This window comes from Montipora foliosa, chromosome 4, assembly GCF_036669935.1.
Source record: "Montipora foliosa isolate CH-2021 chromosome 4, ASM3666993v2, whole genome shotgun sequence".
In the NCBI taxonomy this organism is placed as follows: Eukaryota; Metazoa; Cnidaria; class Anthozoa; order Scleractinia; family Acroporidae; genus Montipora; species Montipora foliosa.
The window spans coordinates 38,276,593-38,289,372 of record NC_090872.1 but is presented as its reverse complement, the minus strand read 5'-3'; the positions used below and the strand labels follow the sequence as shown (position 1 = coordinate 38,289,372).

The window sequence follows — 12,780 nt, the reverse complement described above, 5'->3', positions numbered from 1 at the left end:
CAATACTACAGTTTCTTAAGAAATAAACCCCCTTTGACCACTTATATTTGTTTATTTGTTTTTGCGTAGGTGTAGACCGCCAAAAGTCCGCCGAGTTTATATTCTCGCGATGAGGCCTGATGATTGTGATGACCAGCGCTCTTCAGTCAAGCGACAGTCCTCGAGATTAGCTTCGGACGATTTGATTCTGGCATTGCTTTACTCTCTTATCCTTCTGAAAGCTCTGCGCAACAATTATCGGTAGAATGCGAGAGGTCCAGTTTGTTCAACTGAATTAATTAGTCAGGTACGAAGCGGTTGATAAGGCCACCCGAAATGAGCCTACTCGTAGAAAAGTCAGCTGTTGTGGTTGTCATCATCGATCCTGTCAGATTTTTTTTTTGGTTTGAATCTTATTTAGGACCAGTGTAATATTAAACTAAAAATGAAATAATACATAGGCCGCTTCAAAACTTAAATAAATGGATCGCAAATTGGACTCTTTTATCTCATTAAAATTTCATGAGATTCAATTGTCATTTGAATGCAAAGGTAATCATATGTTCGATTTTTGAACAGTGGCAAGTCTTAAGCTGGTAAAATCAAGAAACATTCTCCCGCGATGGTAACATTGTAGCTGCGAGCAAAAATCTGAGAAATACAGCTTCAGGACCAGGTAAGCATTTTTAATGTACTGCTCTCTTTTCTCTAGAGTTCGCCGTTATGGTCGACGAACCATTCGGTCCTTTTATTGATGAATGATTTGGAAACTTTAATACTTTTATCACTGAAGCGAGTTGATAACTACCGTAACAAAGTTGTATGAGCTTACGTCTCGAGCGTTAGCTTTTTCTCACAGCGAAAATAAATAAAAATCACTAAATAAAGCCACATGTTCCTTTTATGCATGCACTTGACGGTACATACAAATCAGTTGAACAGCACTTAACACAAACATACACCAGTCAACAAACATCGAACTAGTTTTCCAAAGACCCATTCAATGATATCAGATTGCAAGTTTTATCATCTCTGTATTTCGTTACTGAATTTGCCGGAACAGGCGAACAAGGTGACTGAGGTAAACTGACATCTCTTGAAATTGAGAGAGTGTTGAAGGAACACTATCCGCATGTTAATACCAAGTGAATTAATCACTTGCACTTCTCCCGACATCAGTTTTAAAATTTAACAAGATAATAGAGCAATAAAAGAAACGTTTTTCCACTGCTTTACATCTTGCCACATTACAAAAGCAACTTAAAGATGGCATTCTTATCAACCGTAACTTGTTTATAGATGAGCTTTTACCATTTCGCCAAATCGATGGGAGTGGAAAAATCAAAATTCCGTCTTAAATAAATTTATTCACTCTGAGGCGAATAAATGGCAATGCGCGTAATTTAGGCTATCGTTTTCACTGGTAAATGCTAATGACTTAAACTCCACACTGTCCGCTCGATACGATCACGGTTGATAGGTTCTGTGTTCAGTTTGAATCTCAAACCAGAATTGTTCCTCAGCCCGCGGGTGGTCTCAAAATTCTCTCTCAGTAGAAAAAATATATATACACACATTATTCGTGTATTTTTCGTACAATACACATTTCAAGACCATATTCAGTCGAACCGTTGAGAATTGTCACAGAATTTTCGACGCCATCACCATTTAAGATCAATTAATTCTTGTTCATTTGTCACTTTCGACTTCCGAACGAAGCTTGTAAAATCTTGAAAAATTATATTAGGACGTTAACCGTTCGCACTGAAGGCGACGCTATTGCATCGATGTGAAATTAAGACCCTCAGGCAGTTGCGTTCAAAGAAAATGTTCAAGAATGAAAGTAATCCAAATATGAACAGTACAGATCACCAATTCTTGCGAGAGCAATTACGTTGTTAGTTTAAAATGATATTTCGAGTGATAAAGAAAGTATATCTTTAACTAACAATAAGTCAAAATGTTATGAAAGTGCACGCACGAAAATTCAAGCAAGCGACCAAATTAAATGACACACGATTATATTTTGCATTTAACACTAACCATCTGATACACACGATAAAGGATCTCTCCGACTGAGATAGCAGCAGACCGAAACTGTGTTTAATAAATTTGATAAATACTGATAAAATTTGATGTATAATAATCACTGTTTTCTTAGCGCAAACGTTAGGGCTTTGCAAAAAATGAAATCAAATGTTGGTTTGTAATAAGGAAGCGGAAAACCAAAGAATCTAGCGAAAAAGCTCTCGGAAGAAAGTGCGGCCAGGCTCTGAGATTCACGAATTGAGCCCGGGATACCTCCGTGGAACTTAGAGAGCGGTCTCACCACTCACGCCAACCGATACCACCCTGAGCCTTTTGTAATAGAAACAAATCTTAGTTTAAGTAGTAAATTCAATCTTTTGACTTCCGCCTTTTAGAAATTACTGGATGACCAGCACCTGTTGGTGTTTCGAGATTGGAAACAAAACAGAAGTTTTCTGAAGAAATTCATTATCTTTGTTACTGGCATGAGCCAAATACCTTCGACTATTTTATGTCAACTATATGCAGAGGAGAGCAACATGGGACTTGAATGTTCAAGGAAGATCCATCTTAGTTCTCTTTAAGCGTTTTAGGCTTTTAGTCATGCACTCTTCAGTTATGCTAATATCAAAGCTTTGTTGAGTGGTTAACTAATTCAATACTGAATACCGGCCGGCGGATGCAATTTAAACTGCAGAATTCGTTTTTCCAGAGCCTTGAAAAGCCAATGACGATGACTTCAAAAAATGGTCTATTAGCTAGCTTTCAAGACAAGAAAGGTTTCGTGATCAGGAACATGTTACTTTGGATTTCAAAGATGGAATCATTTTCCCCGGCTCAACGGCCCCAAGGGGGTTTCAACTGTGCCTATCGAGATACCTACTCCGGGACTGAGTCACGGAGCGGAGTTATTTTCGGTGGTTTAGGTTTTTCCCCAAAAAACGTTTAGCCAGAAAGAACAAGAGCCAACAATCTTAATTAGAATTTTACTGTCCTGGCATAAATCACTTTTCCGATCACGAAGAAGTTCAACTGCTACGCTTTTTATAATAGAATGAAATGATAAGTCAGTAGATCTTGGAGAAATTGTTATAGACTTGAATTAAGGGAACCCAAGGACCGTTAGGAATTAAGAGCTTTGGTTTGCCACAGTATTTGTGTTAAATGTTTAATGTTGATTTTTGTAACCAACCCAAAGGAAAATGTTGCTTTAGTCTCTGCATTTTGTCGTAAACAAACGCCCAAATGACAATTCCATCATTCCCTGAAGCACGGACAGTAAATATGTAATGGCCAGGTTTAATCCGCCTAAATTTAGCAAATATTACTGACTTTCCGTGACCACGGATAACTCGATCCTACTGATATTCGGTCTAAATGACTTCCTTGCAATGTATGTGGTTTGACATAATTTTAAGTATTATATATAGCTTAGTCTGAAAAACAAACAATTGATGCAACTTTTAAGTGAACTTCAAATAAATTCGAAATGCCGAAACTTCATGAATTTCCAAAATCGGTTAAATGGTGCAGTGACACTGATTTTGCGACATTAAAAATGCTATGCCGTGAAGCTTGAATCAAAAGTTATTAACTTCATTCAAAATTAATTTCTAAACTTGAGTGGGTTTCTCTTTATATGAAGGGTTTCAAAGATGTTCCGAAAGCTGCCACGAGTTCGTTTCCTCTTGACAATGAGATATATGTGATATGGCCAAAATTGGTAATACATTCAGTTCATACGATCAAAAAAGGAATTGTGAAAGGAAGAGGTGAAATGAACATAAAACGCAAAAGTACAAGTGAAGAAAGTATGGAACACTTGGGGTTTCGATTCCATATCATGCATTATTACATATTACAAAATACCCCAGTAGGCTTGCAACTTGTTGAGCTGTCGCAGATAAGGTGTTCCTCTATAATTAACAACTTCATTTTGCATAATGCCTTGGAAAACAGGGCGGTAAGCAACACCAATAATAGTGGTACAGTGAGCCACTTATTTGTTGGTTAACGTTAAGTTGCAAAGCGGGTACGGGCGAGTCTGAATTGGCAAAATTACACAAAATGAGCTGCAATGCCAGGACACAGCCCCTTAAATTTGTTGAATTAGCCTTCCATTCAAAGATCAGGAGGCTGCTAATGCGGTCCGTAAACAATTACGTCATCTTAGTCATAAGATTGGTACAGTCCTCCGGTTTTCGTGAGCTAAAAACTGGGGCAAGATCTTAAACCCAAAAAAGTCAAGCAATCAGTTGTGAATCGGCAATGTGTTGTTTATTATTTTAAATGTGATTTGGAGGCAGTGTGGCCGAGTGGTTAGGGCGCTTGCCTTGAGATCCGGAGATCCCCTGTTCAAGACCCGCTCTGACCACTCGTTGAATTTGATCCTGGTAGTCCCTGGTTCAACTTCCCAGCCGCACTTGTAAATAGCCAACTGGTTTGCCTCCAGCCAGCTGGGATTCTTAACAGTTGTTGTTGTTCTGTTCTGTCCTTTCGTTGTGTTTCATTGGCCCTGAAAAGCCCCTATGGGGAGCGGTCAATTAAGTATGTATTGTATTGTATTGTGCGATGCCGATTATGTTGGGTATACAGTTCCACACCTTCCGGCACCAACGCATTCATTTGCTGAACACAAAAATTCGGCAATTGGTCGACATTTTTTGCAAGCTCACGGCTTTATATGTAAAAGATCTTTTGATTGCTTAGTCTAAGAAATGCCCCTCATTTTAATGTCTCTTAAGACTCTTAAAAGAGTCTCAAGCCTAATTTGAATATCAAGACGGACTCCATACGTGCATTTTCGTTGTTCCTTTCTTTCACTATACAGGCTTCTTATCAAGTATCATTCTTTTAGTATTTATTTATAGATTGCAATTTTTAAATTACTTTGACTTCATAATGACGTTTAGCTAACGTCGAAACGTCGTCGTTTCTTAACAAAGCTTTCAACAAAGTATTTTGGCCTTTTTTTTAATAAGTTTAGATATGTTTTATTACAGCTTTTTATAGTTAAATGTTTTCCAAAATCACTTCTTCGAGAAAGAGGTTATGAGGTGACACAGCAGCGAGAAGAATAATACTTGACACATCTGTCACAGAATATCTCGGCTCAAGTTACTTTTGTTTCATCTTCATTTGCCAAGAAAATCATTACATATCGGCAGTTTCCGAAATATGAATCTTCTATCATATTTCACCTCTTGCGGGAAACAACAGGGACCTTAAAATCTACGACGGCGACGTCGACGATACGTCACCCCAAAATATGACTTCAAGTTTGCATCATGATAAGTCTTATTGGCTAACTTTTATCATCAATAAAAAGAGTACAGACACATAATTGTAACTCTTTTTAATTTTTTTTTTTTTGAAGCAGAAAGCATCAATATGGAGGATTTGCCGGACATTTAAGCTGTTTGATTCTAGTTTTGCGGACTTAACCTCAGGCAACGAAGTTGAGACGTTTACTGAGGAATGTTCCTACCTCAAAATGGCTCGATTTTCAATTAGCGATGAACAAATTTGATCGCCACGAGGGATTTTGATCGCATTTCGATTCTTAAAGTGGATTTTTATTTTACGCAAGTTGATGGTGTGATTGTCAAATTTTCAGCCAATGATATTTTAATATGTGTTATTGGGAGCCAATGAGCGTACGGGAAAAGTTATTCACGATAAATTGCGCCAGTTTGAATACAATTGCATACATGTTAGTGTTTGCGTATTATTTCTGTTCGTTTAAAGTGCTAATATGATCAAAAAATCACTTCCTTGTTTTCTTCAGATTTTGAAAGCGTGTTTGCTTAACACCTGACTGGCAAAATTTTGAGCTTTGATTTTTATCCAAATACTGTTTACTTTAAGTTTAAATTTTGGATTTAATGGTCGCGTATAAATGCAACTTCTTATATATGCAAAACACCAGTTTAATTCTGGAGCATTCATACGCATTGCATTCTTGAACTAGTGAGTCTTTGACGTCATTTTCTCCTCGATCCAGCTCTCTCAAGATTTTTATAATGGCTACCATTTAATAGTGGAATTCCAAATAAAATAAACAGATGTCTTTTCGAAATCAAGGTTTACAACTTGGGTCACTTCCGCGTTTAGTAAGATAGTTTTGAAATCGAAAGTAATAGAAGAATTGTTTTTTTGGTCATAGTAGCACTCTAACATACTATAAAATCAGATCTGCTGAAGGCAATTTCTTTAAAAATGCAATTAATGACAACGTTAAAAACCTAAGAATCTATAAGGACCATTTGAACACGCTTATAAAAGGAAAGAATGTACAACAGCACATTACTCTTCATGTTGAGAACAATAAGCTGACGTCTGATTTAAATAAGGTGGCTAAAGCATTCAATTCGGCTTTTGTGAATATCGCACAGAAGTACATTGATGAAAGCCTCCAGGGTACGCCTGATCTTTAGAAGTTGAGGATCTTGTTAACAAGATGACAACTACCAGGCGAATTTTTTAATACACCACCGTTAAACAAGCTGCTTTGTAAAGGAGCAAATAAATTCGATGTCTACGACTAAAGCCACGGGCCTCGAAAAAGTTCTGGTACCCAAAGGAATATAGTTCAAAACCACTTAATAAACGTATTTTGGTATTTAAACTGTAGATATAGGCATATTTTTATCCCCTAAAAATTTCTCATCTGTTCGGATGAAACGGACGAAACTTACCTTTACGAAAATTTCAGGCAGAAAAAGGGCTCCCAAAAATTCTAGGTGACCTTTTTAGGGTAAAAATCCGCTAAAAATGGGCAATTATACAATTTTTTAGATGTTCGAAAATCCTAGGACAGGCAGGCAAGCAAGAAATTTTACAACATATGTTCCGAAAATTCTAGATCTCAAATCGTCTTCCGAACAGATATTTTCCGAAAATTGACGTTGGGTCCCCCTACTTCGTGTTACCTTTTTCTCGTGGCTCCAAAAATTTGGACTCCTTATAGAGAATCAATCTGCGTACTTGAAGAATCACTCCTGCGTCACTGCTCTTTCTACTGACACGCTACTTCTTAATATGGACAGAGGCGATATAAATGGTCTTCAAATGTTGGACCTAATGTAAGGCCTTCGACCTTATTAATCCCAATTTTCTTCTCAAGAAATTAGAAATCTACGGTTAAGTGGGTTGAAGTGAGACAACGCTTGGCTGGTTTAACCCTTATTTATCTATGAGAAAACAAGCCGTAGCCGTAAATGGAACAACTTTTGATTTTCTTGATATCTCACGTGGCGTCCCACAAGGGAGCATTTTGGACCCCCTTCTCTTTATCACGTTTATGAATGACTTATCTTTTGAAATTTATCACCCCCCAGAAATTAAAGATGTTCGCGGATGATTCGACAATATTAGATACTGGCAGAACTTTAAAATATGTGAATCAGCAGTTGGCAAATTGTTTGAAATCCATTTCATTATGGATAGAAAACCATGGAATGGCTTTAAATACTGCAAAAACGGAATCCACTCCACTAAACCCAAATTGGCACGTTTGCAAGGTCAAAGAATCCACATCACTAAGAATGGAACAGAGAGAAAAAGTGTCGACACTCACAAACCTCTCGGTCTCGTACAGTTAACTTGGAATTTACACACTGGCGCAGTCTGCAGTAAAGTTCTGAAACGAATTAATCTCCTAAAAGCTATCAAAACCTATTTACCTCAATGTGCGAGGCAGTCGTTTTATAAGTCCCTAATCCAACCTATTGTTGATTATGCATGTGTTATATGGGTCGCGACATCACAGTACAACCTAGATCGGATCCTTAGATTACAGATGAATACGCGGCAAGAGTCATTCTTAATATTAAGCGTCCCCAGGATGTCCCATCGTCTGAGCTGTTCTACGAATTAAACTGGATGACTATAAATCAGAGCATACTAGATTACGTTACGTCCATATTGATGTATAAAACAATTAATAAATCTAGCCCTAACTATAATAAGTTACATAATAGGTTTGAGTATGTTAAAGATATACACCAAATCAACAAAAGATCAGCCGCAAATGGAAACCTCTTCATACCTGAGCTATCTTCTAAGACAGCACAAATATCTTTCCGGTACAGGGGAGTGCATTCTTGAAGTTTATCTGTGGACGCTAGAGACTACAGCTTAGAAAAGTTTAAAAAATATGTGGCTGGAACTGTTTGTAATTAACACATTCTAGTATATATACACTTTTTAAATTGTTATCATTGTAATTGTAAATTCTTTAAGCTTTGGTAATAAATTGTAGCGGGGAGCGCCATTGTTAAGAAAACATGGTAACCCATCGATGCGAGAAATCTTGGTTTTATAGCCATGACGTCATCGACCGTACGTACGTACATCACTCCATGTATGACCAGTATCATGCTGGTTTACAGCATACATCTTGTTTTGATCAATTGACACCTGTCAAAACAAGGTATCCGCTGGCCAGTATCACCTGACCACATCGCAGGCTCAAGCTTAGAGCTCACCGAGGTCAGCTGTTTTTTTTTTTTTTAATTTGACTGCTGACCAGGTACTGGTTTGCGATTGGATTGCAGGCTCAACCCAGGTTAACTCACCTCAACATAATGCAGGGTTCATTTTTCGCCCGCTTTCTGTGGCTCGACGCGGCTACACTACATCAACTATAGTTCTTACACAGTCAACGCTTTTCGAGTTCAGGTGGAAAACGGTTTGGAAGATATTTTCTTTCTGCATTTTTTGCTGGTTTCAATCCAGTTTGACATATCATGATATCTGTGGTCCACACTGGTGGCTACGCAGTTATTCAAGTCAAGCATCGGAGGGATATAAACTTAAAGCTGAGTGTTTATTTTTAATTTGCTTAGAGCTGCTTTTTTCTCTGTATTGCATTTTTTTGGCATATCTTTACTGAGAAGCTCTGATATGGTTGCATGATGCCTGGAGGACCCATGTCTAGAATAAAAACGAAAGGAGAGCGAAAACCGTGGACGATAAGTTTTGCACAGCGTTGGATCAGAGAAAATTGTGATCAGTCAAAATTGATTCTAAAATATTTATGAAAGTCAAGTAGACTGCTACACAACTGCTATTCGCGTTGTTTTATCAGACTTGCACTAGTCTACTTGACTTTCATAAATATTTTTTAAGCATTAGTTAAAATAACATGGCGACAAAAACGCCCGGGAAAAAATTCCAGGCCGGAAAAAGAATGGCACCTTTATTTCCGAATCATCATGAAACATTAAAGAGAAGTGAGCGGGAGGATGGAAAAGCTCTGGAAAAGGTAGCTGATCGAGTAGTGGCTGAAAGTTTGGAAAACCCGAGGACGAACCGTTGCGTAAATTTAATGGGGCATCTTTTATAATGTTTTTATTACCCTAAGAACTTAAGTTCAAATTGAATGCATGCTTTTGAAGTTCTTTTCCTTTACTTTCGTGAAAATAGAGCAGTATTTTCGTCCTCGTCCGCTTGAATAGTGCGCACCTGCCTGGAAACAACCAGCGATTAAATTTCACAAAAACCACACTCCAGAAGATGAACATGACGGCAAGGGAGAGATATTATACAAAACACTAACCAAATGAAGATGACGCCTGCTTAAAACTTCATTGCTATCCTCGAAAAAGTTTTCATCCTTTCATCGATCGATCCATTGCTAATCAATAACTTGTGTTCATAAGTTTCAGAAGTTTGTTTAAAGCACCTAAACGTTATTGAAGTGTCGGAGCAGATCTTGTTTGAAGTTCGTCCTTTCTTGGTTGAATTGCTGTATCTTGACGATTCTTGTTCCAAGCCAACCTGGCGTGTTTCAATGAAATACATCAAAATGTGAATGATCTCCTTTTCAGAGATAAAGCGGAATAAAGTACATCTGTAAAACTCATCTTTGACCTTGAACTGACAAAGTTTCTCTTTTTTTTTTTTTATGGCTTCTCATAGGCCACTTCAGAAAATACCATAATACTCCTTGTTTGTCCCACCCAAATTTTACATAAGCAGTTCCCAGTTTCTCTTGGGACTTACAGTGGTCCCTCAAGAAAACGAAAACAATGCTTATGTAAAATTTGGTGGGACAAGCAAAAAGTATTATGGTATTATCCCAAGTGGCCTATTTTAGCTTGATTCCTATTCCCTAACTCTGAAATGGCTTTTTTTCTTTTCCATTCGCTCGCTGAAGGTGTGCTTGTTTTCTTTTAGAACTCATGGATGGGGTTCAAGAAAAATTCATTGCCAAACTGATGAATTCCAAAGTAACTTTCACTCGAAAAACCAATATGGTACTCATCACTTAGTGATTCATGCGTTATCGGTTTTTAGCGTAAAATTACCGTGGAATACACCAGTTAGGCAATGAATTTTTCTAAAGAAGAAAGCAACGAAAATGATTTAATTATTAAAGCAGCATCCGGAAACATCAAAACGCGGACAATTCGAAACCTTTTATTTTCACTAACCCTACAGGCAGTAAGAATAAATAACCAGGGAGCTCCGCTTTTAGGCTTGGCTAAATATATATATTAGTAATGTAGACAGAAGACTACCCTAATTAACTTAGTGTTAGCTTAGTGATATCCTCTGTTAATATTGTTTTTATTGCAGTTGGTAAACGTATGGATGCTAAAATAGAACCACATAGGGCGCGCAGTGTAACCTATGCGATCTGAGGGAACTATGAAAAGAAAACTACTGAGTTAAAAAATAAATAAATAAATTAGCGATAAAATATAAAAAATCTTACAGGCAATCTAAAGCTCTCTAATACTAATACTATATTGAGCTCCTATACTATTCCCACGGGGAAAGTCAATTTGGGGGTAGCTTTGAAAGTTCTCAATATGTTGAGAGAACTCGAGAGGGTAGCCTTTTGCATTCTTCTCAAAACGTCATAGCCCCCTACTGCCAAAGAGCTTGCTCATTGTCAGGTCTACATCCCTTGACCACCCCCCCCCCCCCCTCCCCAGCACGTCAATGATGATGTTACATTGTTCAACGACATAGCCAGGGTACTGTTTCTTTAGCTCAAATCGCAGTGGCCCGTACTTGACAGTCTTCTCCTCCGACTTCTTTTCTCGATGCTCCATCCACGGACAGGACATCTCCACAGCCCACACCTTCTTATTCTTGTGGTCCACAAATCGAGCGTCCACTCTGTTAGCCTTGAAAATGGTGTGTTCCGCATAAACTGGAACACCCCAAAACGCTAATGCCTTAGATGACTCATAGACTGGTTTGGGTACTGCACACGAGTACCAGGAAGGGACTGAATCAATAGGCCATTTCCGAATTCTTGCCTGGCTCCTCTTCAAAGAGAGGCTAAGTGCGAAGTTTTTGTTATGAAAATTAGTAGTCATTCTTATGTAAAGTAGAACTAATTACCATCACAAAACCTTCGCACTTAGACTCGCTTTGAAGAGGAGGTAGACATGAACTCGTAAATGGCCTATTAGCCTCAGATCCCCAGTCCTCACGAAGAAGAGGACTTTCAGTGCTGCGTTGTCAGTGTCTTTCTAGATATTTAGACTGGGCCAGAGAAGAGCACCATAGCACATGCACAAGAGTTTCAGGAGCTTTCCCACACAGTCTACACTTGATGTCACCCAGTGCTGCACCTGTTTTGTGGACTGTGTACACCTTAGTGGGCGTAAGCTGCTCATGCAATTCCATTACCCCAGCGATGGTATGGGTAGGAGCACAGGTCCAATCACGCAACCACGCAAAGCATCCACTCTGATTTAACTCACAGTCCTGCCACCTAGCCTGTAAGAACCGTCCATGCCACTTCACCTCTTTGATCTTCTCTTTCAGCTTCTCCATATCTGCCTTCTCGAGGTGTTCTTTCACCTTTGGCCCTTTAATCTCCGTCTCAGGATCGCTCACATACCGACACGACGGTTGAGGGTACTCCAGCTCATACCCAGTTCCTCGGTAAAGTTATGCGCTTCCTTCATCAGCGAAGTGAGTCCCTTCTCTACGGCCCTCTCTTCGAACTGTTGCACTGTTCTCATAGAGGGATCCATGTTCTGACATAGCTTCATTGCCGCCTTGATCTTGGTCAACTTGTATTCGCGCTAAACAGAGCGCAAGCCACGCCCTCCTTTCTCTCTTGCCAAATACATTATTATACAGCACTCATCCCTTCGTGATTCATGCGATATCGGTTTTTCGATTTACCTTGGACAGCGAAGAAACTGACATAATTAAGCAATATAAGGCAAAACCAAAACGCGGACAATTCCAAAAGCCTTTTATTTTCACTAATCCTTCAGCCAGTAAGAATAAAGAAGCCGGGAGCTCCGCTTTTAGGCTTGGTTAAATCTATGTATTAGGAACAAGTTTTTCTCGCAAAAAGTATCATATTTCCCTTGAGGCTGAAATAGTTTTGTTTTGAGAGAGGCGTTCTGTTAATAAATCTACTCGGAAAGTATAGTATGGGAGATGAAAGATTTCCTTAATGAGCCCCTTGCTACTCCTTGCGATGGGTACATGTTAGCGTTATTTATAGGTTAAGGTAAATCCTTTTACTCCAGGACCAGCATTTGGGGGACACTTTGTGACGTTAGTTTTCTGTATTCCATCCGGGATACGAGTGATGTTGGCAAGGGGACACTTTGTGACACTTTTTGAAAATTACTTGTATTTCTGGACATGTGACGACAATAGACCAGGGTAGGGAACAAGCTGCGGTCTTTTGATGATTCTCGCAGATTTTACCGCTTTTCTACGTTTTCAGCATATCATTTAGGTTCCAACTGTAATGAGCCATCCGAGAAGACCTAATCGAAGGACCCA

The 12,780-nt window shown here is 38.7% G+C and overlaps 1 protein-coding gene across 1 annotated transcript in view; it reads left to right on the top strand.

The window, feature by feature from the left end:
* The first annotated feature begins 544 nt into the window (after window positions 1-544).
* Window positions 545-12,780, top strand: part of LOC137999245 (orexin receptor type 2-like) — a 25,395-nt gene continuing 13,159 nt past the window's right edge. The window contains exon 1 of the mRNA XM_068845090.1: window positions 545-655. The gene's annotated coding sequence lies outside the window, so the exon portion shown is untranslated. The remainder of the gene's footprint in view (window positions 656-12,780) is intronic.